This window comes from Lissotriton vulgaris, chromosome 5 (genome assembly GCF_964263255.1).
Source record: "Lissotriton vulgaris chromosome 5, aLisVul1.2, whole genome shotgun sequence".
Lineage (NCBI taxonomy): Eukaryota > Metazoa > Chordata > Amphibia > Caudata > Salamandridae > Lissotriton > Lissotriton vulgaris.
Window position 1 is genome coordinate 1884326036 of NC_141693.1, and position 27029 is coordinate 1884353064.

General features: G+C 49.5%; 1 pseudogene across 1 annotated transcript in view; it reads right to left on the reverse strand.

Moving 5' to 3' along the window:
• Positions 1 to 27029, reverse strand: part of LOC147717622 (E3 ubiquitin-protein ligase TRIM39-like) — a 346887-nt pseudogene that overhangs the window by 233829 nt on the left and 86029 nt on the right. The window contains exon 2 of the transcript XR_015295600.1: positions 10524 to 10619. The product of XR_015295600.1 is annotated as an E3 ubiquitin-protein ligase TRIM39-like (transcript). The remainder of the gene's footprint in view (positions 1 to 10523; positions 10620 to 27029) is intronic.

The window sequence follows — 27029 nt, forward strand, 5'->3', positions numbered from 1 at the left end:
GCAGCCCCTCCGCTCACTTCGTGCCCCTCACCCGGTCCGCTCCGTACTGCACTGTCCCTGCAGAGTTGGGCTCCTACAGCAATGCTGTCACCGCAGCGGGCGCCATTTTGGCTGCTTCGTTCTCTCGGCAGCACCCCTTCAGGCCGTTTCCTAGTCCACCTGTGCTCGCAATCGCCTCCGATGTCCGTGCTGGGCTGCAATAGGCCAACCGCACTTCCGCAGCTGTCCGTGCACAGGGGCGCGCCCCTACACCTTAATCCCGAGGGGTCCGGGACTCGCTCCCTTGTTCGGGTCCGGCCGCCATCTTGCAGCCTCTCCTCTCGAAGCAGCCACTGATTTTAACACCCAGCCAGGGGCTCCCGGGGGCGCAAAATCACTTCCTGGTGGGCACAAAAGCCTCCGGCCACCGTCTGACGCCGTTGCGTCCTTTACCACCATTGCCCAGGTAGTCTTTCAGGATTAACGGCGGGATCAGGGATGGAGCTCGCCGCTCACGCCGCCTCCGCCATCGGCGTCCAAACCAAGCCCCCCCACCTTTGTTAGAGCTAATATTTAACACAGCAAAGCATTTTTTACAAAATCCCTGTTGACTTGGCGCATACTCAAACTACCCAAGTATTCTCAAATGACAGACACAGACAATATTGTAATAGATAAAAAAAAACATTATCTACTGAATATATTCCACAATTGCCATTGTTCCTTGCCATGCTGTGAAACTGTTAGCACATGGGTCTGGTGATAATCAGCAGTTTTTCCGCATGCAAAGTTATCACATACCAAAACTGTGCCATTGTCAAAGGTGTACCTATACACAAAGCACATAACAACTCTTAAAAATACAATGCATGGTACAAAGACAGTGAAAAAGAACAATTATTGCAATCAGTGCACAGCAGCACCACAATGACTGCGATAACAACCATCTGACCTCAGCCTATACAAAGGTGAGTCCGGCTAACCACTCGGGCGTATAAATGTAGTCTTTGGAAACACTCAGATACACTCATGAGCACCAACACAGACACCCTCTCTTGCGCTTCACCAGCTCTAAATGGGTATGCCAGGCTCTTGGAGGAAGTCAGCAGGATGCAAGGCACCGAGGATGAATACCAATCCCTAGACCAATCCATAGACGGTGGAGATAGCAAAGGATTCCCAGCTCCACATCACTGTCTTAAATATGCCAGGTCAAGAAAAACTATTGGCTTGACATGGACACCATAAATTATGTACTGGCTGTCACTGTAGATGCACTGAAGCATCCAAAATGTAAATTGTTATTAACACTCATATACTATATAGTGGGCTAGGCCTTCACCCAAAGGAGTATTTCTCTCTCACCTTCTTATTTGGTTGAGTTTGTAGACTGAAAAGAATTCTTCACTGAAAGAACATGAGGCAGTGTGGAAAGATATCTTGATTACTAACCCACTGAGTAAGAAGAACACTGCATGTATTCCATCTTTGTTTTATGATGAACCCACACTCAATAAGACACACATCCTAGACAAGCGTCAGTTGTCTAGGAATGGGGTTCAGTGGGACATCACACATGAAGTCACTGTACAAATTCTCTAACATGTGATAACAGGATATTTGTTGAGTTGGGCACCGTCACAAACCATCCAAACAAAAAATGATGGCACTCAGTACCTTTTGTGATTTTATGGTTTTATATCCTAGGGAAGTACACATGAAAGTTGCAATTCAGAGTGAGTAAAATCCTCATATGCGTTATGTTATGCTATCTAAATTTGAATAACACCTTGGAGAATGTGTTGAGCTACAAATACCTGGGATTCTATAGCGACAGTAAACTAAATTATAGAGAGCAGAAAAATGACATTGCTCAACGGGCTAGTGCACTATCTTTTGGCTACAAGACAGTGGCAAGGAGGAGGCCCCCCTATTTAAACCATATCGGCGAAAACACTTCCAACTTTAACATACACCAGCGTAGCCCTGCAAGGAAAAGATGCAACTCTTCTTAACAATCTAACGACTAGCATCTTTAAAACAGTCTTTCAGCTTCCAATGACGTCTCCAGCACAACTGCGTCTGGGATTTGGCTTACTGAAAGAGACAGCGGGCAGATTATATTCAGCAATTAAAGTTTGGTACCGCATAAACACAATTAGTCGGACTCAAGACTAAACGCGGCTCTGTGGCAAGAGCTAGAGAAAGGGCCTAAGTCATCATATATGCGCTATTTGCACATCAATTTGCACTTTAGTGCTCTGGAAAAAGAACTTGTTCTTTTCAACATTTAGGTCAACAATTAACAAAGCTGCAACATTTCATTCTCTTGTACTAGACAAATGCATTTTTAGCCAGAGATCCCACTCGTGGACAGTACTTAACTACAAAGCCGGCAGCTTACTTAGCTTAGCTTAGCTTTCAGTCCACTTTAAAAAACAGCTAATGGCCTTGCGCTTTGGAAAATATCCCTCACTGGCAGACGCCCCTAGGTAGAAAAACATTGAATCAAAAATATGTTGCCTGTGTTGGTGCCCTAAAGAAGATCTTATCCACCTGATATGCATCTGCAAGAAACTACATTCAGCGCGAGTCACCTTATTAAACAAGCATTTACAATGCAATGGTTTTGCCTTTGTTAAAGTTAGAGCTATTGGCATTGCTCTTGACATTATTTTTATTTATGTTTTTTTAACATAAATAAATGGCATTGTCATTTACAATGCCACTAGCTTTATCTATCGCAAATGACACACAAACACACACAGAGGCCCCCCACACACACCCCCACACAGAGCCCCCCACACACAGCCACTTAGAGCCCCCCACACACACAGAGCCCCCCACACACACAGCTACACAGAGCCCCCCACACACACAGCCACACAAAGCTTCCTACACACACAGCCACACAGAGCCCTCCACACACACCCACACAGCACAAGCAGGCAACAGGGGGACACGGAGGCACAAGCAGGCAACAGGGGCACACAGAGGCACAAGCAGGCAACAGGGGCACACAGAGGCACAAGCAGGCAACAGGGGCACAAAGGCGAAGGAGGTGAGACGCATGAGAATCTATGAAGGATACCAGTGCTGCAGAACAGCACTTACAGGCCTGCAACATTTTTCTGTTAATCAGAAACGGTAATTAAGTTACCTTGGAATAATAAGGTTTTGATTGAAGAGAATTAAGATTTCATAGGAAGGGGAGATGACATTTTGGTGGAGGGTGGTTACACCAATGATTCGGTAAATATAAGGACCATTAATCTATCCCACCACCTCAAGTGTAATGACTTCAAATACAGATTTAGCACTAAAAACATTCTGCAATTGAAAAAGGAAGAGGCATGCCAGAAACCGCATAAGTATAAGTATCAGTATGAAAGCTCAGCGCAGAAACTAGAGACTATGTCAGGAGCTTGAAGAAGTGGGGAAAGTAGCCAGCTACACTAGGCTAAGAATACCCACTTAAAATATCAACGTCAGACCCAGCAATGTTGGAAAGGCAAGGAGTCCAAGCAAGAGCACGCACTTGTGTCTTAGACCATATCCCTCACAGGAAGAAAAAAACATTTCAATATATTAAGAAAAGCTTTCCAGTCCCCCCGGATCAAAAGGCAGCTGACTTAACATTTGCTTTCCATCCCACACCCGATTTGTGACCTCCAACAGCTTGACCACAATATGACCTTCGATCTCCTACCTTCCAGACTTGGTGAGGACGATAATGGCTCCACTGGAGCATTTGAAGGAGGCCTCCACAGCTCCAACAGCAGTTGCTTCAGTTGGGTCACAAGTTAGGGGTGATACCCGCCGGAGTTCCTCAAACAGCTGACGGTGAAAGATGGCAGCTTCTGCCTCGCGGGCAATCTACAAAGCAATACGTGTGCAGGGGAGGGGGATGGAAACAAGTCAGTCAGCACATGGTGGGCACAGGATAGAGGCAGCCTGAGAGGAGACCACAGCAGAATTAACAAGCGTGTCATGCCTTGTAGAAACCATTACAAAGGATGGTTCGATATACACTGATGCACTGTGTAACAAGTGCACTTTGCACAAAACTCAATTAAATGAATGACATTCCTATGGAATGGTTTCACATGGTCATGCTAAAGTTTTCTGCCGAGTCATCCAAAGACCTTCCTCCTTCCAGTGTCCTCCCTGACACTCCTGTCGAACTGCCAAGATTCTGCTCCCCTTACCTACCTTGCACCAAACTGAGCAGCAATCTGCAAAACCAGATCGCTCAAGGTCCCTTCTGCCTCGTGTAAGTGGTTCATTTTAACTAAGTTATTTTATTTGTATTCTGGGTCTTGTAACTGATTTTCTCATTATAAGCCCGAGAATGCAAAGAACAAGACTGGACTGGATGAAAGAGAAATAGAATGAGCATCTCAAACAAAGACCTGGAGGGTCTCACCCCTGCCCCAGTTCATCCCTGTAAAACCAGTCACCCTGAGCTCCCCTGCAGAGTGGGCCTCCACGCTGCGCATTCGCACACCAACTCTCCACACCTAAGACGTAGGCGTAGCAGCCCTCACCGAGACCAGCCACACACCTTGTTCTACCCACTCTAAGCATCCACGCACCAAATCTAAAATCCGAGAATCACTCCTGGGAAGCAATCAAATTTTGAGCACACCAAAATGACCCAGCCAAAGTTTTAACCCAGAATATACACCAGAACTGATCAAATAAGAAACTTTACAATGCAATGTTAAATCCCAGAATAAATACGCATGCCTTCCATGGGCACAACAAAGTCTACAATTAGGACGAATATGCAGTCCTTACTATCATGGCTGGGTGACTGGGGTAATATTAAACAAACGCTGCACCCAGATCTGTTCGCTCCGAAGCGAACAGCGTTTCTTCCATGAAAGCAGCATTGCATGTTACTCAGAAAAAAAATTACAGCAGATTTAGGAAAGAATGACAGCAGTTTCGGGCTTACATTAAGTTGTGTACTTCCTGTTGCAAAAGGAAAGATTGCTAGAGCAGATGGTAATTAAAGAGGGTTGTGCTGCAGTTTAAAGGCGTGTGTCTGGGTTATTGTACTACAACATCACTACAAGCAGGGAGCTGTCACACTGTGGCGTCACATTGTTGCTGTAGCTAGTTGGACGGTCAAGGGCATCACATTTGAAACGAAACAATGGGTGCACAGTTTTCGCTTTCAGCTGTAAAACTTCGAGTGTTTGATAACTGGAAGTGTGGGGGAGGGAGAGAGGCGAGGGAACGGCACAAAAAATACACCACATATACAAAGAGGCATGCAGACAGAAGTGCACACAGGACAGGTGCACCGACACCTGCACACAAAGAGCAATCCAGACACACTCACAAACAGACGCTGCCCCAAACATATACACGCGCACGGGACACCCGGACGAACCACACCGACTCGCCCTCGAAGAATACACAGACTCACGCTGTCACACACAAACACACCGACATAAAATGCACCGAAAATAAGGTAAGTGGCATACAGACACCGCAATACCCAATCCCACACACAAAAAGCCCTCACTCGCACTCAGTTGAATACAGAGTCACACACTCTCCGACTGATACAGATACCCCTCTGCACACAGTCACGCAAACAGGTGCATACACCGACTTAAAAATACACGTAAACTCAGGGGCATGGCACACAGAGACCGGAACACGCGAACTCACACACTAAAAACCAACATGTGGACACAGCCAATACTCAGGCACATACACGCCGGCAAACACACAAAGACACAAATACCCCTGTGCACACCAGCACTCACAGTTACACAAACACGCCACAAATGTGCGTTCTCTACCTAACGTCGTGCAGTGAATCTCTGCCGCGTACATAGCTTCGGGTGCCCTTCGCTGCACCTGCAGACACCCTGCCGCTGCGCATGCTCAAACACTAAAAGGCGCGCTCCACGGCACGAGCAGTATTCGGTGCAGGTGCACCTGCCTCGCGCCTTCCCAGCTACCGTCACGCGCTTCCTCAGCGTGAACCCGCCACTGGGCTGTGTGTGACTGGCGTCCTGACCTCACACCTTGCTGAGGTTTGGCTGTAGTATAAACGCATGAACAGAAAAGACAGACTCCCCCCCCCCTCCCCCCCTTCGGAGACAGGCCGAGAGGCTCTTACCTGGCAGGTGCACGAGATGCACGGGTTGTCGGTGATGAATGGCACTTTATTGATCATAACACCTGTTGTGCGTAACGCTTAATAACTCGATTCTGCCGTTTAGATACCTCTGCACCTCTCTCCTCAGACCTCGCCAAGCCTCAGTACCTCTCTCACCAGCATGTCTACAGATCTTTCTAGCTCACTCTGCCGAACCAACAAATGTCTGCACTTGTCTCTGAAGAATTCACGGAGGCTCTCGAACCTCTCCTCTAGTTCGTATTTATCCGAGAACACTGCCGAGTTTACAGATCACATAACCTCCGCCATACTGCTTGCCGTCTTCCTTCTTCTGCGGGGGGCGGGCACTTCCGGCCGGCCGCGCTAGGATTGGCCGGCCGGCCAGTCACGGGGCGGGAAACGGGGGAGAAGAGACGCAGTAGTGCCGGCAATGCCGGACCAGACACGGGGGCGTTCCCGGCGTCCCGTGACGTCGGCAAAAGCCAAAGAATGTCGGGAACGCCCCCGTGTCTGGTCCGGCATTGACGGACAGGCCCCTCGTCCAATGGCAAGGCTCCGTTTACGGAGCCAGCCAATCAATGACGAGGGCCGAACCAAGCCACACTACAGTTCTCATCAGGTTTTCGCCTGCGCCGAAAAGATGCGCAGAGCGCATCTTTGGCGAGGCAAAACCTAAAAAAGCTTTTCTAGACAGAGGAACATGTACTTGCCGGACAGCTATAATCAAAGGGCTAGATTCAATGGACCCCCAGATAAATTGCAAACTGGTTAAGGTCCTCCTCATACACGACCAGGCAGTTAAGGCAATGCTGAATTGAGAGTGTCCACTCTTAGAAGGCTTGAGATCGGCATTTAAAGCAGCCAGCAAGTGGTCATGACCAGCTCGGACGTAAAGACTTCAAACCTTAATTGGTTGAAAGCTTTATTCGATATACAAGATATCTTACAAGCATCACATTCATGTATAAAATCAACGTTTCAAAAGTAAAAATATGTCATACATTTAAAAAAAAGATAAAACTTTAGGGGACCCCCTAAGTTAAATTAGCTAAAAGAGAATTAAACAGATATGGACAGTCTTTTGGAACGAATCAACCAACAACATTTTAAAAATTTGGAGACCCCACAAAATATAAGGGGGGAAGTGTCAGTCTGTAAAATCCGAAAGGCCACCGAATGTGAACGTGTTCCAAGGCGTAAAAAAAGGGGTTTCAACCAGAATCTCCTTGGGTATATATAGTCCGGACACTCGAACAGCAGATGGGCCACTGTCTCAGGCCTGGCTGGGCAACATGCACAGAAGGGGGATAGATGAGCGTGGGACCTCCACTTTGATACAGTTGCTCCTATTGGAAGAGTGCCAACTCTGAATTTAAAATAAAGTGTCCTATCCAGTGGCATAGTGATAAAGTCCATATAGGGTTCGTATAGTGCCACATCCTTTATTCTGAGGAACGCCGTTGTAGAATTACAGTGGTTGGGGTTCGTGCTCTGCTGACAAAAAACCCAGTCCCAATAAAGTTTTTTGAGGACCTCCTTTGGGGGAGCAGATTTTGTAGACCAGCAATGACCCAGGCCCAATTCCCCCAAAAGATTTTTTGTGTCCCTCAGCCACTTGATCTTGTTCCAGCCCCCCATGTCCATTACTTCTGATAGGCCTTTGGCGTAAGATTTTAGTTCCGAAACCCTCCATATGCGGGACCATAAGAGCAACGGGCGGAGACGGGCCTGATCTTTGATGCTTTTACAGCCCAAGTCCAAAAGCACCGGAACTGTGGGAGTGCTCATGGGGAGGGCTAAGAGGTCCTTTAGGAATTTATTTTCCGCCTTGGATATTAAGTCCACATTACAATACCCCCATAGCTCCGCACCATACAGGGCAGAGGTGACCCCCTTTGCCCTGTAGATCTCAACTGCGGGTGCCACTGAGGATCTGGAAGATGTGTGATATTCCTTTAGTAGGGCACCCCCCACCCTTTTATGACAAAGGACCATCTTGTGAATGTGGGAAGACCAGTTCATCTTGTCGTTCAAACGTAAGCCCAAGTAATCGAATTCGGATACTTTCTCCAGAGGGACCGAATTCAAAATTGGAGGGCAACCCAATTTCTTAGGTGGGCGTAGTATCAAATATTTCGTTTTTTCTACGTTTATCACCAACCCTCTGGCAACACAAAAATCCTGAAAACGGGTCAGCAGTTTCTGGAGCCCCTGTGGGGTTTTAGAAATGAGGAGGGTGTCGTCCGCGAACAACAATGTTGGAATCCGTTCGCCCCCCAGACAGGGTGCGTCCGCAGGTACCTGAAGCAGGTGCTCCACCACACCATTTACATATAGAGAAAAAAGTGTGGGAGCTAACACGCAACCCTGTCTGACACCCCTACAAACCGGAATTCTGTCTGTTGTCTCCCCATTTCTCCCCCAGCGGACCTGGGAAAAATTGTTGGTATGGAGTTTGGTGAGGAGATAGAGGATGTACGGGGGCAAGCCCAGACCATGTAGAACCCTCCAAAGTTCCTCCCTGGGAACTAGGTCGAAGGCAGTCTTCAGATCAATAAAGGCCAAATAAAGACTGCCCTTGCCCAGTTCCACGATCTTCCAATGCAAGAGTGTGAGCCGAAAGACTTGCTCAATTGTCCCTGTGCCTGAGCGAAAGCCTGCTTGAAAGTCCGATAGGACTTGGTTCTCATCCACCCAATGTAAGATTCTCCCCAGGATCACTTTTCCTGCTACTTTTTGTGAAGAGTCAATCAGGCTTATTGGCCTATAGTTTCCTGGTATGACTCTACTTCCCTTTTTATAAATGGGAACCAACACTGCCCCCCTCCATGACTCTGGGATCGGGCCACCCTCTAAGATGGCATTCAAGAGGGCCGAGATCATAAGACCCCAGTCAGATGGATAGGCCCGTAGTAAGTCCCGTGGGAGCCCATCCGGGCCTGCAGCTTTCAATGGGACCACAGACTTGATGGCATTCTCAACCTCCCGTGGTGTAAATAGGGTAAGGGCATTTGGTTCCATAGAAAAGGGGAAAGCAGCTGGGTCGTTTAGGGGACCTTCAATTGCTGAGTATAGACCCCCAAAATGATGAGACCAGCTCTGGGGTGGAATAGTACAAGTCCTCAGGGTATCATCGGGTCTTCTACGGGAGCCAATCAATCTCCAGAACTCCCTGGCATCTTTACCTTTAGTAGCAGCCAACAAATCAGCCCAAAATGTCTACTCCCATTCCTTCTTTGCTGTCTGAATAGCCTTGGAGTAGGCCTTCCTCGCCTCCCTTGTTCCAACTGGGGATTTTGCTTTTACTGCCTCGACAAGATTTTTTTTCGCCTCCCTGCAGTTACTGGTGTACCACCCGTCACTTTTAATGGCCCTTTCTTTTGGCCCCGAGTTTCTTTGGCGCACAGTGAACAGGTTTGTCAAGGCCCCGGTTAGGTCGCAAAATACTTCGCATACCTCCCCCCGGCCCCCTTCAACTATGCCTAAGTTATGTTTGGCTAAGACCAACAATTGGGACACAGCCTCAAGTTTTTCGGAAGACAAAAGAAGTTTTGACCACTTCAGGCGCCTGCCGCAAGGAGTAACCTCCGAGTCACCTAGGTCGATTATGGGTCTAGATATGGGACCCTCACCGCTGACAGACCACCAGGCGGTTAGGGTAAAGGACAGCAGATTGTGGTCGCTTTCAACTGAGGGGACTATTTCCATATCCTTAACTGAATTCCATAAGCACACATCAAGTAAGATATAATCAATTCTTGATGTGTGGTTAGGTCTGTTGTAAGTGTGTGCACCCCCTTTATCCGAGCTAGTCCTCCCATTAAGAGCCCTCAAACCATATTCCATACAAAGGGCAAACCTTAATTACAAACAAACTCTTTGCCGTAAATGAAGCTACTAACTTTGACACCTGTTAATTTCTGGTTTATGTCTGCCCGTCTTGTACAAAATAGCAGTGCATATGTTCTAGCACCTATTCATTGGTTTTTAGAGAGTTCTTATCACTATCAGTAGATTTTAAATGTGTATTATGTCTTATTGTTGATACACTGAATTGATGAATGATTTTAAATTTCAGTTTTTAATTTCGGATGTCACAAACAGCAAAATTGTTAAGGTTTTAATTAACTGAACAATAAACTTTACCTTACCTTACCTATCACCCATGAGGGTATACTGGTGCATCACAGGTGATTGAGGCTAACCATGGGCTAAAGGAGACTTATTCGAAGAGCTAAGTTTTCCGGTTCTTGCGGATTTCAAAAAGAGACAAGTATGTGGAGTGGAAGTGGTCATTTAAAGCTTTTGTCCATACTGTAGTCAAACTGGTGACTGTACAATGTGCAAAGAAAAAGTATGTTTGCAGTCCTTTCTTCATATATCTTAAATAATGAAGTCTTACCTCAAACTTTGCTTCTTTCAGCTCTTCTTTGTGCTGTAGTTTATGAACATCTTCCAACTTCTCCTTCAAAGACTCTAGATAACTCTGAAACTTCTCCTAGATAAAAAACAAAGTATAACCCTTCAAATATTTTCTTAGAATAACACAAGACCAAATGAAATCATCTTTAGTGAGATACCTACTCCATAATTCTCTTTCATTAGTACGGTTGTCGTCTGTTACAGAATACCCAGCTACTTGGATGCTATCTGAGAGTAACTTTCATGACTTGTCATCTTTGTAGTACATCTGATGGCAGGTTATAAGGCAAAAATTCTCATGGCGTGCCATCTTGTATTACTTTTGATGGCACGTTACCAAGTTTTAACTATGCTAGCCTTATTCCCCGGGACAGCATCTTGATTGCCATGTTTACTGGGCAAATTAAGTCTATCAATATTACTAATACTCAGATCCTATCTAATCAAAAGGCACTATCAGTATAACAAGGACATCTAATCTATCTAAGGCCCTTTCCTGAGCTTTTCGGAACTATGATCCACCTAACACTTTATTTTGTTTACAAAAGGTTTTTCAATGCCCCTGTCTACTAGTAGGAGCCAACAAGCTCAATTAAACTTGCCTATTAAGAGACACAACACAGAAACATCATGAAGGGTATCTGATTTGTCTCTATTACACTCTGATCTTGTAATCATTGGTGTTTGTCTCACATGTAAGGAGAAACTAAAGACTGTCCATACTTCTGGTTGTTTCTATTACCTTACCTATCAAGTGCTGGTGTTTCACTCAGAGACGTTTTAAGGCATGGGCAAAGTGGCCTCCAGCCCAGGGCCCCAGCCTTCAGGCGGACCCCTGAGAGAGCCAGCTCAGTTCTGCAGAGAGTCTTGCCCGGGTGACCCTGAATAATATACCAGTGAACAAGTCAACGAAATCATTTTTTAATGGTGTCATCCAGGCCCTCGTCCCTGGAGCGGCATGCTTCACCATGGGCCACGCCTCATCTCAGAGACAATACTTGGCAGCTGTAATGAGCTCCCCTGGAGCTCTTTTGAGGGTTAGATTTTTGTGAAAATAATTTGTATGGCAGTTCTATAGGTAAATGGGGTACCCAATACATTAAAAATGGTGTTCTGAGAGACTAATTGATCTTAAAGGTGCTTCCCAGTTGCAGCTAAAAATCCAGGATACACAACGGTCGTGTATATAATGCACCTTGGTGGGTGAGGATGCTTGTCCTTTTTTAGAAAAAATACCTGAGACCAAAGAACACTGTAGATCAAAGAAATTATGTTGTGTTTCAAACCAGGATCAGGGAACAGATACTGTTTGTATATTTACTTGAGCTGAGTTAGGGAGGGTGTATCTGTATTACCTGTACTCCCACTCCATACGTGTTATGTTATGTTATGTTATGTTATGTTATGTATTTTGTAAAGCGCAACAGCTGCCCCAGCAACGGGGCGTCCCGGCGCTAGAACCATATCATAACCAGCTGAAAAAGGAAAAGAAGGAGACCTACAGGGGGGGGAAGAGATGAGTTTTAATAGCTTTACGGAAAGCTGATAGGTTGTCGATGCAACGGATGTGGAGGGGAAGGGAGTTCCATAACTTAGCCCCTAGCCGTCTGAATGAACGTCCTCCGATGCGACAGAACTTTGTGTGGGGGACCAAGACTAGATGTTGCCCTCTAGAGCGGAGGTTGCGTTGGGGGTTGTAGGGCGTTAACAGCGGGCGCAGGAGCTCGGGTCCCTCGGTTTTCAGAATTTTAAAGGCAAAGATGAGGGCCTTGAATTGGATGCGGGCTTCCACGGGCAGCCAGTGCAGTCTGTGAATGGTAGCTCTCGCGGAGCACCTTCTAGGCAGGCCTACTATTGCCCTGGCAGCAGAATTCTGTATCCGTTGGAATCTCTTGATTTCAGCTTTGTTAGCTCCTAGCAGCAGGACACTCGCGTAGTCCAGCCGGGCAAGGATGGTCGATTGTACAATGAGTTGCCGCGTTTTGGGGTCGAAGAAGCCTAGAATGGGATTGAGGCTTCTCAGTAATCCGATACAAGTCGCTGCAACTTTTTTGGTGTGGGACTGGAAATTCAGTGCAGAGTCCAGCCAAACTCCTAGGTTTTTTGCCAGAGTTTTTGGGGGAGGGGCTGGACCCAGTGAGCAGGGCCACCAGAGGTCACTCCAGCTGTTGGGGTTCTTGCCCAAGAGCAGCACCTCGGTTTTACCTCCATTAAGTTGAAGGCAATTTGCCGTCATCCAATTGGCGACGGCGGTCAGTCCATCCCTGAATCTAGTGGCATCGGGGGAGGGCGCCTCGTTAAGGCTGATGACCAACTGTGTGTCGTCGGCGTACGACACCATTGTGAGATCCCACTTTTTGGCAACTTCCGCCAGAGGTTGCATATAAAGATTAAAAAGGGATGGACTGAGGGCAGAGCCCTGTAGGACTCCTTGTCCTATGTCTTGAGGTTGGGAGATGAAAGGAGGGGCTGACACCCGGAAGGACCTATTCGTGAGAAACGACCGGAACCATTCCAGTGCCGAGTCTACGATCCCGATGTTTTCCAGGCGTTTTAGAAGGATGTCATGGGAGACCGTATCAAAGGCCGCGCTGAGATCGAGCAGTATCAGCGCGGCACTTTTACCGGTGTCCATGATTTTCCGCAAATGTTCCGTGGAGGTAAGGAGAGCGGATTCCGTACTATGGCCCGGCCTGAACCCATGTTGGGAAGGGTCCAGGATGTTATTTTCCGCCATGTGGTCATTGAGTACTTTGTTCGCGTGGGCCTCCGCTAGTTTCGCCACCCATGGGAGCAATGAGACGGGCCGGTAGTTCTCCGGTTTGGAGGGGTCTAGGGTGGGTTTCTTTATAATAGGAGGGACCCAGGCCTGTTTCCAGCAGATGGGTACTGTGGCCGTGGCGAATGAGAGATTGAGGAGTGAGGTCAAAGATGGAAGGAAGAAGTCCAAGGCTCCGAGAAAATGGACTGGTCTCATAGGATCTGCCGGGGCACCGGATTTCACCTTCCTGCAGAGTTTGGTTAGTTCCTCGCGAGAGATAGCTGGCAGGCAGGTGAGCCTGGAGCCCTCGAAAGTGGCGTTGGGGGAATTGATGTCCTCTGGAGGGTTGTGGGTGAAGGAATTGTAGATCTTCCTCACCTTTTCAGTGAAGAAGGTGGCTAGATCTTCACACTGCTGAGTGGAAGTAATGTGAGAGGCAGGCTTGTCGCCGTTTTGAAGTTTTTGGACGATTTTGAAGATAGTTTTCGTGGGGTTGGGGCTTGCTTTGATCTCGTTAGCGTAGAAGGCTGCACCGGCTGTGCGTATGGCTTTGTGGTATGCTTTGAGCACGACCAGGTATGCGTTTTTGTCCTCGTGCTTGTAGTCTTTTCTCCAGTGTCGTTCCGCTTTCTTACATTCTTTCCTCATCGTACCAAGGGTTGGAGGGGGTGTTACGTCCTTTAGTCCACTTGGCCGGTATAATAGCATCCAGTCCCTTGGTGATCCAGTCCTGGAAGGTCGCATACGACGTTTCAATGTCGTTTGTACCCTCCAAGTTAGGTTCCCCTAGGCTAGCAGCGAGGTCTATTTTTTGGAGTTTGTGCCAGGGCCGTTTCAGGCATGAGGTGGGAGCCATTTTAACGGGAGGGGAGGCGATCGGGATTGAAAAAGTGACCAGAGAGTGGTCGGTCCAGGCCATGGGTTTGGGGTCGTCAGCTCTGGCTTCTGGGATATTGGTGAACACCGGGTCAAGTATGTGACCAGCGACATGCGTGGGGGTTTGTACGAGAGGGGTCAGCTGCAGGGCTGATAAGTCCGCTAAAAAATTGCTGATATTAGCGTCCGAGGTGTCGTCTAGGTGGAGATTAAGGTCCCCTAGGATAGTAAAGTTAGCAGAGCTAGTGATCAGTGCATGAGCTGTCTCAAGGAACTCCTCTATGAATTTCGAGGAGGGCCCCGGGGGTCTGTAGATAAAAAGGCCCGAAAGAGAGCAGCGAGGGCTCGTGGATATTTTGAAGCGTGCGCATTCACTGGCAGTAATGTTTTCCTTTTGGAAAGAGCAGGTAAAGGAAGTTCTATAGATGGCGGCAATGCCACCTCCTCTCGAGTCCCTAATAATGAAGGTCATGGAGAACCCATCCGGTAGCGCTAGATTGGGGATGCTGGTTAGATCATCTCTAAGCCAGGTTTCACACAGAAACATAATGTCTGGGTTCTCGTCTATTAAAAGCGTTCTTACCTCCGCATGGTGTTTGACCAGGGATCTGACATTGAGCTGAGAGATGGTAAGTGAAGCTTGGTTCCTTCTGGTAGCTTTGTGGCTCAGTAAACGTGACTCAGGTATAACCAGATTGCAGCTCTTGCATTGAAGAGCGGTTCGTCCAATGCATCCCTCTAAATTGTCACATCTTGGGCCTGGGTTGAGTGACCAAAGTAGGTTCCTGTTATATACGTATGCTACCTCTGACTTTTGTGCAGGGGGTCTGGCAAGAGGCGAGGACTTGGCGAGGACGGGCGAAGACGGGCTTGCCTTAGGCGCGCCTTCGGCGCGCAAACGGCGCACCCGCTGCGCCCGTCCGCTGCGCGTACGGTGGATGCACATAATTTCAAGCCAGAAAGGGGGCGGGGGTGTGGCCTCGGAGTGGGCGTGGCCTCTTGCCTCGCCGACAATGGCGATCTAGATTAGTTTTGGTGCCTGGGCTCCGCTGACAGCGCTAGGATCCGCTGTGCGGTGCGCTCAAGTGCACACAGTGAGTCTTTGAGCTGCCAGGAAGCAGCGTGAAGTCTAAAATACACAGAAATTATACGTGACACAAGTGAAAGTATTTTAAAAATGAGGATCAAGGTGCTCCCGGCTTCCGCCTCAGGAGGTAACAGGTTCCAGCGAATACAATATCAGTCAGTGTTTTTATACCGGTGGGGCGGGGGCGTGGCCTCGGAGTGGGCGTGGCCTCTTGCCTCGCCCACAATGGCGATCTAGATTGGTTTTGGTGCCTGGGCTCCGCTGACAGCGCTAGGATCCGCTGTGCGGTGCGCTCAAGTGTGATTGTCTGAAAGAAAGGGACCAAGAGAGTCTGAGCACAATATGGCAGGGATGCCTATCACCCCCTCCCAACACAATCCCCAAGGATGGGAAGACGGACGCAGTTCTGAACTTTTGGAAGGCGGGAGGGAGTTACCCTCCCGGCCGTATTTATTAAAATATGAAACAAAATTAAAACATTAAAATAACAGTTTCATATCATGTACAATTTTTCATTTATACATTACGATGCAGTCACGTTTATTGGCTAACCTTAACAGATCTCTAATACAAAGGTTCTCCTAGCCGAGTCTAAACATCCTGCAAATGCATACTTTCTAAATAAAAATTGTACATCCTAACATTACGGGCCAACGGCAAGGTCGTAACCGGTGTCAGATCCCTACTACCAGAACTCCCCCCTCACGGTGTGAGGGGCGGGCGCACAGAGGACTGTACCTCTGTGCCAACTTCCAATTTCCCTTGTCTTAGCGGGGGCCCCTTATTTAACTCGACGCCATTTTAATGGTCGTCCGAGGACTCGTGTGAGGTGTCTAGAAGGTAGCGTGGACCCCCCTCCCACCCCACACTGTTCATCACATCCGCCGTCGCGGATATCCTGGCCCCGGGAAATTCCTAGGAGGGGCATCAAGCCGCCTCCTCCCCTGGGAAAGGCCTATGACCGCCTTCCCTTCGGCGACCCCATACTTAGTGGGTGCCGCCTCCCATTGTGAGGGGCCAATGGCCGCCTCCCCCCGGGCGCTCCCATCCATAATGGGTGGCACCCCTCCTCTAGGGATTTTGAAATTACTGCTCACCGATCATGACCTTACCGCCCGACCAAAATAAATACGACGTTTTTGAACCTAATGAAGAGAGCGATAAAGCGGTTAAACTGAACATTGTAATATTCCTCCACTTATCTACACATGCAACACATTTTAATTAGACTGTGATACTCCGCTCAACTGAAAGAAAAAATTTATGAAGCAAATCATTTTATTGCAGTTCAAACATTGACATCTTTATTACACACAAAAACCCTGGAGAAAAAAGATACTATCAAAGCACATCAACTTCATTGCACTACTAACGTTGCCATAAGGGGCTGGTGGGTGGATCAAAATTGCTCTTTGTTCCGTCGAGGGCTCACGTGCAACGAGAGGGTGCAGCTTCCAAGCACAGGAACAAGATGATGCTTCTTTGGATTGTTGCTCCTTTTATTCCTCTTCGGGAGGGCGTGTACCCTCCTCTGGTACGCCTACGGGGCGTGGCCAACGGTGTAGGTGTCTAGGACAACCCTTCTTGGGCGGGAAAAGGCGCGCCCCGGCTACGCCGCTTCGGGCATACCAGCCGAGACACGCCCCCGCCCAAAATGGTTTCCCGGGGGGATCCGGGCACCCTACCATACGTTCGGGGGGACCGAGTGGTCGCCCCTTTCCATATGGCCGGGATGCCTATCACCCCCTCCCAACACAATCCCCAAGGATGGGAAGACGGACGCAGTTCTGAACTTTTGGAAGGCGGGAGGGAGTTACCCTCCCGGCCGTATTTATTAAAATATGAAACAAAATTAAAACATTAAAATAACAGTTTCATATCATGTACAATTTTTCATTTATACATTACGATGCAGTCACGTTTATTGGCTAACCTTAACAGATCTCTAATACAAAGGTTCTCCTAGCCGAGTCTAAACATCCTGCAAATGCATACTTTCTAAATAAAAATTGTACATCCTAACATTACGGGCCAACGGCAAGGTCGTAACCGGTGTCAGATCCCTACTACCAGAACTCCCCCCTCACGGTGTGAGGGGCGGGCGCACAGAGGACTGTACCTCTGTGCCAACTTCCAATTTCCCTTGTCTTAGCGGGGGCCCCTTATTTAACTCGACGCCATCTTAATGGTCGTCCGAGGACTCGTGTGAGGTGTCTAGAAGGTAGCGTGGACCCTCCTCCCACCCCACACTGTTCATCACATCCGCCGTCGCGGATATCCTGGCCCCGGGAAATTCCTAGGAGGGGCATCAAGCCGCCTCCTCCCCTGGGAGGGGCCTATGACCGCCTTCCCTTCGGCGACCCCATACTTAGTGGGTGCCGCCTCCCCGTGTGAGGGGCCAATGGCCGCCTCCCCCCGGGCGCTCCCATCCATAATGGGTGGCGCCCCTCCTCTAGGGATCTTGAAATTACTGCTCACCGATCATGACCTTACCGCCACAGGCCGGATAGTTGACCGGCTATCCGGACCCCCCACACTCCTACTAAAGGTCATGATTATACAAACCCCTTAACCATGCTATGAAGTCTCCTATGAGTAAGACATTCCCCTCCCGGGACAAATGAACCCCATCTTCGAGATACATGTTATCCCTCCGAATACATCCATGCGGAATACAGTGCAACTGTCCTGAACGAAACAATCTACCCAGCTTGTTATTGACTTTCTTTACTGAATGATTCAAAGCTGACACAGAGAGGGCCCCCCGCCACACCTTCCTTGGAATCATGTGTGACCATGCTATCGTGCACCCCGGAATCCTCTTTGCCAACCAGCTAATAGTGGATAGAACCCGCTCGAGGAGTACTCGCCGACCGAGCGCCACCAAATCATTGCCTCCCAGATGCACTATGATTATAGACGGCGGTGACCTTGTCCGCCCTAACAGTTCCTCGACAAAACATTGAAACCGGTCAATACAGAGCCCGCCCCTTCCGTGGAAGGTCACCCTGTACCCGTATTCCCCAGCTGTGTGAATCATGTCACCTGCTTTGAATACGTCCGCGGCACGCCTCACGTATGAGTGGCCCACGACCCACACCACTCTTTCCTCAGCCGGTGGTCTTTGACCGCTGGTCCCCAGGTGTCGGGTCAACTGCACAGTCCGCCCCGCCTCGCAAGCTCGCGAAACTGTAAATCAAACAAAAGACAAGAAGCGTGAGTGCATGACATTAGCTTCACAACATGTGCAACCGCACATACCTTTTATAACAGTTCGAGGACCATCGTCCCAATTGTTTCACCATTTCCACACTCTGACCCCTGGCTGTAGCTTCTGTAGCAGCCCCTATCCTGAAGGAATGGGTCCCAAAATCGCTCGGGTCCAAGCCGGCTGCCGCGATTGCCAAAGTTAACACCCGCTGAAACTGAAACCTTGTCAGTGGGGTGGCGTCGGTGTGTCTCAGCAAGCTTCCCCCCCATGCTTCCGCCCTTTGCGCCAGATATTCCTCAACGCACTGCACCGGGCACATGGGGGACCCTCGCATGCGCTGGACAACAATACTGTCCCCCATCGCACCCTGATCGGTTTTAGACCTGGCTATTGTGATTACCATTGAATCACCCTTGATCTGAACGTGTTCCCGACACAGGCCTCCCCCTACATCCTTCTTATTTCTTGCCACCAGCTCGCTCACCCACATAGCCCCATGGAATGCTAATGCGAAAGCGGCCCGGAATAGCACTGCTTCGGACTGGGAGGAACATGTCGCGGGGAGCACCGATATCAACAGGGACAATCTTTCTAACCCAATCGGGCGCCTCTCGTCTACTCTATGACCCTCGAGGCGTTGCCACCCTCGTGGTGCCTTCTTTACCAAAAAGGACGATGTAGGGTCCTTGATGCCATAAGCCTGCGCCATGAATGCAATGGCGGCCCGGTGCCTATTGGCCGTTGCTGCTGATCGGCCTGCCTTGTGGAGTGCTACCAAAAACTTCAGTACATGCTCCTCCTATCCCCACTTATCCCCTCCTGCTGGACCCAAAAATGCACAATAGGAACGAAACGCTCCTTCGTACGCCTTCCATGTCCTGGGGGCTAAGCTGGCTCCCACGAGGTCCTGTAATCCGGGGCACCAAGTGACCAGAGAGCTTCGGGAAATGGTGCCGCCACTAGATCCGCTGAAGGTAGATAACCCCTGAAGGCCTGCATGTGGGAACGAGAGAGTGCATTAGCCGCCTGGTTCAGTACACCCGGCACATGCCTTGCCCTAAACTGAACGTTCAGTCTCACGCACAGTAGTACAATTTCCTTTAATAATCTCAAAATCCACTTGCAGCGTGCTGCCTGGTTATTTATGCATTCAACCACGGTCATGTTATCGGACCAAAATACCACTGAGCGATCACGGAAATCGTCCGGCCATGCCTTCAGGGCCACCAAAATGGGGAACAACTCAAGAAACCCAATGTTACCTGTTAGCCCACTGGTGTGCCACCATGTCGGCCATGTTTGCGCCGACCATTGATTACCAAAGATGGCGCCAAATCCTACGCTCCCTGCCGAGTCGGTCCACAAACCCAGCTCGTCCGAGGATGCTGGTGGTTTGCTCCATACCACTCGACCGTTGAAATCCGCCAGAAATGCCAACCATATGCGCATATCCTGGCGAACCTCTGCAGACAGTCTCGTGCAGTGGTGTCCTTCTTTGAGACCGACCATGGCTTGTGCAATGGAGCGGGAAAAGGGGCGGGCCATTGGTATCACTCTGAGGGCAAAGTTAAGCTGGCCCACCGCTTGCTGCAACTGATGGAGAGTTACCTTCTCTTTGCTAATGCACAATTCTAGCGAGGCCCTAAATTTCATTACTTTGTCCCTGGGCAAACGGAAGCATCCCTCCACTGAATCGAGCTCAATTCCAAGAAACTCGAGTGAAGTAGATGGCCCCACCGTTTTCCCCGGTGCCAATGGCACGCCGAACCGTTTCATGAGATTGCAAAATTCCAGTAAAGCCTGTGCACATTCCGTGTCACCGGCTGGCCCCAAGAACAAAAAATCATCTAGGTAGTGCATCACCTGTGTATAGCCCGTAGCTCTGGTGAACGCCCATTGCAGAAAACAGCTGAATTTCTCAAAATAAGCACAAGAGATGGAGTTTGGGTTTTGGGGTACAGGGGTGTTTTTAGGTTTTAGGGCAGGGTTTGGGTTTTGGGGTACAGGGGTGTTTTTAGGTTTTAGGGCAGTGTTTGGGTTTTGGGGTACAGGGGTGTTTTTAGGTTTTAGGGCAGGGTTTGGGTTTTGGGGTACAGGGGTGTTTTTAGGTTTTAGGGCAGGGTTTGGGTTTTGGGGTACAGGGGTGTTTTTAGGTTTTAGGGTAGGGTTTGGGTTTTGGGGTACAGGGGTATTACGACTTTATATAAATTAAATTAATTAATTTAATTTAATTTAATTTAATTAAATTAATAACAATATTTACAAATATTAATTTAATTGTATTAATTTACGATTACAATTAAATTATATTATTTAAAAAAGTTTAATTAATTAAATTCTTTTAATTTTATTAAATATAATTATATTATGTATTATTTATAACTTAATCAAATTATAATTATATTTATTGTAATTAATTGCATTATATTATTTTCTATTTATACATTTTTTATATATCATTAATTATATTATTTTAAATATATTAAATTAATATATTATTAATTTAATTGTATTAATAAACGATTATAATTAAATTATATTATTTAAAAATGTTTAATTAATTAAATTCTTTTAATTTTATTAATTATAATTATATTATGTATTATTTATAACTTAATTAAATTATAATTATATTTATTGTAATTAATTACATTATATTATTTTCTATTTATAAATTTTTTATATATCATTAATTATATTATTTTAAATTACTATAATTAAATTAATTACTGTTTTAAAAATGTTATATTATTTTTATTATTTTAAATTAATTTAATTAACTTTATTACATTTTTTAAAAAAAAGATATACTTACCAATACTTACGATGTAATGGTATGCGTTGTAATACCATCTGCTATGTAATGCCATGCGTTGTAATGGCATGCATTGTAATGGTATTTGCGATGTAAAAATCGCGTTGTAACGGAACGCGTTGTAAAACATCGCGTTGTACTGACACCAATCCCATTGGCATACATCTATCCATGTAATAGCGTCCTTGAAACACAAAACCTAACAGACGCTGATCCTGAGGGTGTACCGGGAGCAACCGGAATGCTGACTCAATATCCGATTTGGCCATCAGCGCTCCGGGCCCCAGGCGATTCAACATGGCGACGGCCTCATCAAAGGATGCGTACCGCACCGAACAGACTCCTGGATCAATCGCATCATTTACCGAAAGACCCCTAGGAGCCGACAAGTTATGAATTAACCTAAACTCACCTGGGTCCTTCTTGGGGACTACTCCCAACGGTGAACAAATGAAATTAGGAACTGGCGGGTGCCTATATGGGCCGGCGACCCGGCCCCGGGCAACTTCCTTCGCAATCTTGCTTTCTACCACCACCGGGTGCTGCTGAACAGACAGTTGATTTCTACACAGTGAGTCCCCCCGAAAATCCCCCGCCGGGATGTGGAAACCATACGAGAAGCCGTCCCGTAACACCCCAGCGGAGACATGATCAGGGTATTCGTTTAGCCAGGGGATCATTGCCATGATATCTACGGGGGTAGGTAGTGGTACCCCTTGGCCGATATTAGACCTGTTTGGCTCCTCCTCTACCCCCGGTATCCCCATTCTTGGCTCTGCACGAACTCTCAGGGTGTGAAGAATGTCCGCAACCTGCACACTCATGCCTGAACTTACATGTCCCTTGTGGCCTCGTGCACTTGCCTCTGTTAAAATTCCAGCAAACCCCTTTTCTACCCCCATTCCCACCACTCCTGGGTTGGTGATCACCTGCGGGGCTTGTTCGAAAGGGCGCCGCCGATTGATGGCGGGAAGGCGCCGACCCATACTCGCCAAGCGAGGACGACTTTGTCGTGCCCGGCAGGAGCTGCTTCTGCCAAGAGACGGAGTCGAGACAGTCCCACGTCAGAGACGAATCGTGCTCCTTGGCCTTACGAAACTTACTATCATAACCCCTCCATTGATCGCCCTCATATGTTTCATAGAAATCCATTATGCGTGTCTGATAACAGGCCAATTCAGTCATAATCTCTGGCTTACGTTCACCCATAATAGCAGTAAACATCCCAAAGGCCTTGGCCCAATTCGAGATCGTCTCATCCACCCTGAAGCCCGCCATTTTTGCGCGCCACACACTCGGATGCAACAATTCCTTCTGAGCCTTAACATACTCAATCTCGTGATGGTCAGTCAGGAGCGAAAACATATTTACATATTTATCAGCCCAAATCATCTCTTTCGTGGCCAGTGGAATATGCTGAACTACTTTCTCCCTTCTTGAGGGCAAAGACCCCCCATTTGCCATTGGTAATGGCTGCTTACCAGACTCCATAGCTGGTCCCGCTGATTTTCCACCGCCAGCCGCTGGTTCTTCCGAGGGAATCTGTGAGGGGACAAGAGGGAGATTCGCCTTCGCAGCATCTCGCGATTGCCACAACTGCTTCATTAGCAACCTAGCCTCTTTGGCCGTGTCTCCGGGTGCCGCTGCACCCTCGGTATTCTTTCCAAGCCATGCGGCCAACTGGGCAGCCAACTCCGGGGGCATTTCCTCCTCGCTGGTGGGCGTAACTACAACCGGAATCGGTTGGCCTGCATCCGGGATCGGTACCGGGGCCTCGACTGGACTAACCGGGCTTACCGGGGGTGACTCGGGAACTGGGGACTCCCCCCCTGCCGCCCTATTCCTGGCCCTTTTACCTCTCCCTGCGGGGACTACTCCCGGCAATGCTGGTCCGATGACCTTCTTCGGTCTGCCCGTATTATTCATTGCCGCCATCTGCTTTTTCATGCTCGCCATATCTTTCATTTTTTTTTTTTTTTTTTTTAAATAATTTTTATTGTAGACACACCTGTACAGGCCAATAAACGGATAGCAGCAGCAACCTAAGTGTCAGCAGATAGACATTACATTTCGTTAATCATTACACAGCCTTCCGGCCCACAACCCGGGGGTCGGGCGGCGGTAAAGTATCTGCACTGCCATGCCTGACGTTCCGTAGAGAGGAGTGGTGAATGTCCGGATTAAGTGTATGCCTACTTTTAGTACCCTACCAAACTACGCGCTGAGCCCCAACTCCCCCCTCCCCGCGCAAGCCCCTAAAACACCCCCCCCCCCTCCTACCCCAACCCGCACACCATCCCCCGCCTAAGGCTTCATTAAAACTATCTCTGGGAAGCTAGCTCCATGTTCCCCGTGTTCCTGCTGTTCCTGGGGCCTCAACTCTCTCCCTCTATGCCCTCCCCTCCGGGAGTTTCCTCCTGTGCGTCAGCCTCGCTGTCCCTGAGCGCCTGCACCATTACTTCCCATGCTGTCGCGGTGTCAGCTGCTGTCTGGCTAGGGGTCCTGCGCGCTACCTGGTATCTATGCGTGCTGTCAGCCGAGGCCCATTTCAGAAACTCCTGCCGCCACCTCCGTGGAGTAGGCCCCAGCCGCGCCTTCCAATTCCTGGTAATCTCTCTCTTCGCTATCATCAACCCCATGTCGATGAACTTACTCGTGAGCTTATTTTTAGGAGTGTGGGGGAACCAGTGCAACAGGCATTCGGCTGGTCCATACTCTAGCGATCGTTCCGTCACCTCATTCAGTACTTCCCCCACTTCTTGCCAAAAGCCCCGCAGGAGCGGGCACGCCCATAGCATGTGTACTAACTCAGCTCCTTCTTCCGGGCACCGGGGGCAGGCTGCCGTGTCGTCTCCAAAATACCGCCGTATTCTACCTGGTGTCATATACGCCCTGTGCAACACATAGTAGTGTATCAGCTGGAACCTGGCGTTCCTTGTGCTGTTACGGGCCCTGCGGACAAGTTGCGCCCAGGTCGTGTCCGGAATGTCCTTGTGCAGATCCGCCTCCCATTTGGCTTTCAGGGATGCGAGAGGAGGGATATTCTCCCTAACCATTCGGTTATACAGGCATGTAACTGCCTTAATCGTGCCCGCTGCCATCATGGCGTATTGGCAAGCCGCTGCCGTCTCGGGCTCTCCAAGTCCCGTGCCCCAGTGGGCATGCATCGCCCGGGTCACCGCTGCGTGCAGCAGGAAACCCCCTCTCGAAATATCGAAGCGGTCTGCTAGCTCCCGGAACGGGAGCAGTGTTCCACTCTCAAAGAGGTCCCCAACCACCTGAATTCCCGCTTCTTCCCACTCCTGCAGGCACGACCAATCGCCGCCATGTGGCAGTGCCGTCAGCATGGCCAGTGGTATCTCTGGCGCATAGGGGCGCCGGGAGCCTGCTCTCCTCTGGGTCCGATTCCAGCATTGCCGGTATGTGCGCTGTTCCAGCGATAAGTCCCGACTGTCCAGCCGCTGCTGGAGGGTTATGTACGCTAGGACGTGCCTGGGCGTTCCCCTCAAGTTTTCCTCCTCTGGGCCCCGGAAAACCCTCGCGACCTCCTGCGTGAATATCTGCAATTGGGCCGCTAGGTAATAGAGCTCGAAGTCCGGCACCGCCAGCCCCCCCTCATCCTTCGGGCGAGAGAGCGTGGCCAGCGCTACTCTGCAACGTCCCGCTCCCCAGATGAACGACGTGATCTGAGATTTGAGGAGCCTAAAAAAGGAACCAGGTATCCAAATTGGGAGCGTCCGGAAATAGTACAGTAATCTCGGCAGGGCCACCATCTTTAGCAGGGAAATCCGGCCCGCTACTGATAGCGGTAATGTGGACCAGAAGGACATACAGCCCTTCAGTCCGCGCACGCACCGTCCCAGGTTGCCCTCGAGTAAGTCTTCCGGCTTGTGGTAGATATGAACCCCCAGGTATTTCATGCAGGTAGGGTTCCAAGTCGCCTCCGACTGGTGCTGCGGTTGGGCAGTGCCCTCCAGCAGCGGGAACAAGCTTGTCTTGGGCCAATTGACCCGCAGGCCCGACATCTCTCCGAATCTCTCAAGTAGAGCTTCCGCCTTCCTCAGGTCCTCCCCTCCGTCGCGGAGGAAAAGCAATAAGTCGTCAGCATACAGCGAAATGAAATGATGTCCGTCACGGGTCTGCACTCCGTGGATGTGCCGTCCCGTCCGGGCCGCGGCCGCCAGCGGTTCAATGGCCAGCGCAAAAAGGAGCGGTGATAGGGGGCAGCCCTGTCGGGTGCCCCGCTCCACCGGATATCGCAGGGATACCGCCGGGCCTACCCTCACTCTCGCAATCGCTTCCGCGTAAAGGACCTTAGTCCATTGGATATAGCCAGCTCCCAGGCCGAAGCGCTCCATGACAGCGTAGAGGTAGTCCCACTCGAGGCTGTCGAAGGCCTTTTCAATATCAACCGACAGGACCAGCTCCGTCCCAGTCCTCTCGGTGAGCCCGTCCATGATGCGGATGAGCCGCCTGATATTAGCCGTGGTGTTGCGGGTCGGTATAAAACCGTTTTGGTCGTCATGCACCAGCCCCGTCATGTGCGGTAGGAGTCTCGCCGCCAAAATGGAGCTCAGGATTTTATAATCTACGGTGAGCATAGATAGGGGCCTATATGACGTGGGGTCAGTGCTCTCCCTGCCGGGCTTCAGCAGTGGGACCACCAGCGCCTCCCTCATCGATTGCGGTAGTCGACCCGTTGCCTTTGCCTCCTTGTAAACAGTCTGAAGACGGGGGGCCAGTATGTCCAGGTGTTGGGCGTAAAACTCTATGGGGAGCCCGTCTATCCCCGGCGATTTGTTCCTCGCCATCCGCCTCACCGCTAGTCGTATCTCACCCGCGTCAATGTCCGTCCCCAAGTCCTTCGCCTGCTCCGCCTCTAGCTGACCTAGGGGCAAGTCAGCCAGGAAGGGACCCACCAGTCCCGCCCTGCCGCCCGGGTCACTCTTATACAGGCCCTCATAGTATTGCTGGAACACGTTGACTATGCCCAGTTGGGTCTGCTGTACCGCTCCCGTCGCATCCCGCAGCTGGAGTATGGGAGCGCATCTTCTGGAGGGGTTCGACAGCCATGCCAGGAGGGTGCCAACCTTATCGCCTTCTACATGGGAGCGTAGCACGTACCGCTTGTGGTCGAAAGCTCGAAGCCTTTCCACCTCAACGGCTACCGCCTCCTTGGCCGAGCATAGGGAGTCCTGGAGTTCCGGCCTCCCCGGCCTCTTCCTCTCCGTCTCCCTCAGGTTCTCGTCTGCCTTCGCCAAATCCCTCAGCAGTACCTTCCGTACGCCCACATAGTCTCGGATGCAGATGCCCCTTACCACTACCTTAAAGGCATCCCACTCCATCGCCCTTGAGGTTGCCGTCCCTGCGTTCTCCGCAAAATACGAGGTCACGCCCTCCGCAAGGGCCTCCCCGAAGAGGGGGTCCTCCAGTGTCTCAGGCCTCAGTTTCCAGAGCGGAACCCTGGGCTTCCCCATAACCCACGCCAGTCGGACCAAGAGCGGGTTATGGTCTGAGATTGTCCTCGTTAAGTATTCCGAGCCGGTGACGCACGGCAGCACCTCCCGGGAGCAAAGTATAGCGTCTAGTCGTACGTGTAGGTCATGGAGCCCTGAGAAAAACGAGTAATCCCGATCAGTCGGGTGCTGCCCTCTCCAGACATCTACGAGTCCCCAGTTCTCCTGCCAGTCCCTCCTTCCCTTAGAGAGTCTGTGTACCGGGGAGTCACGAAGGGGG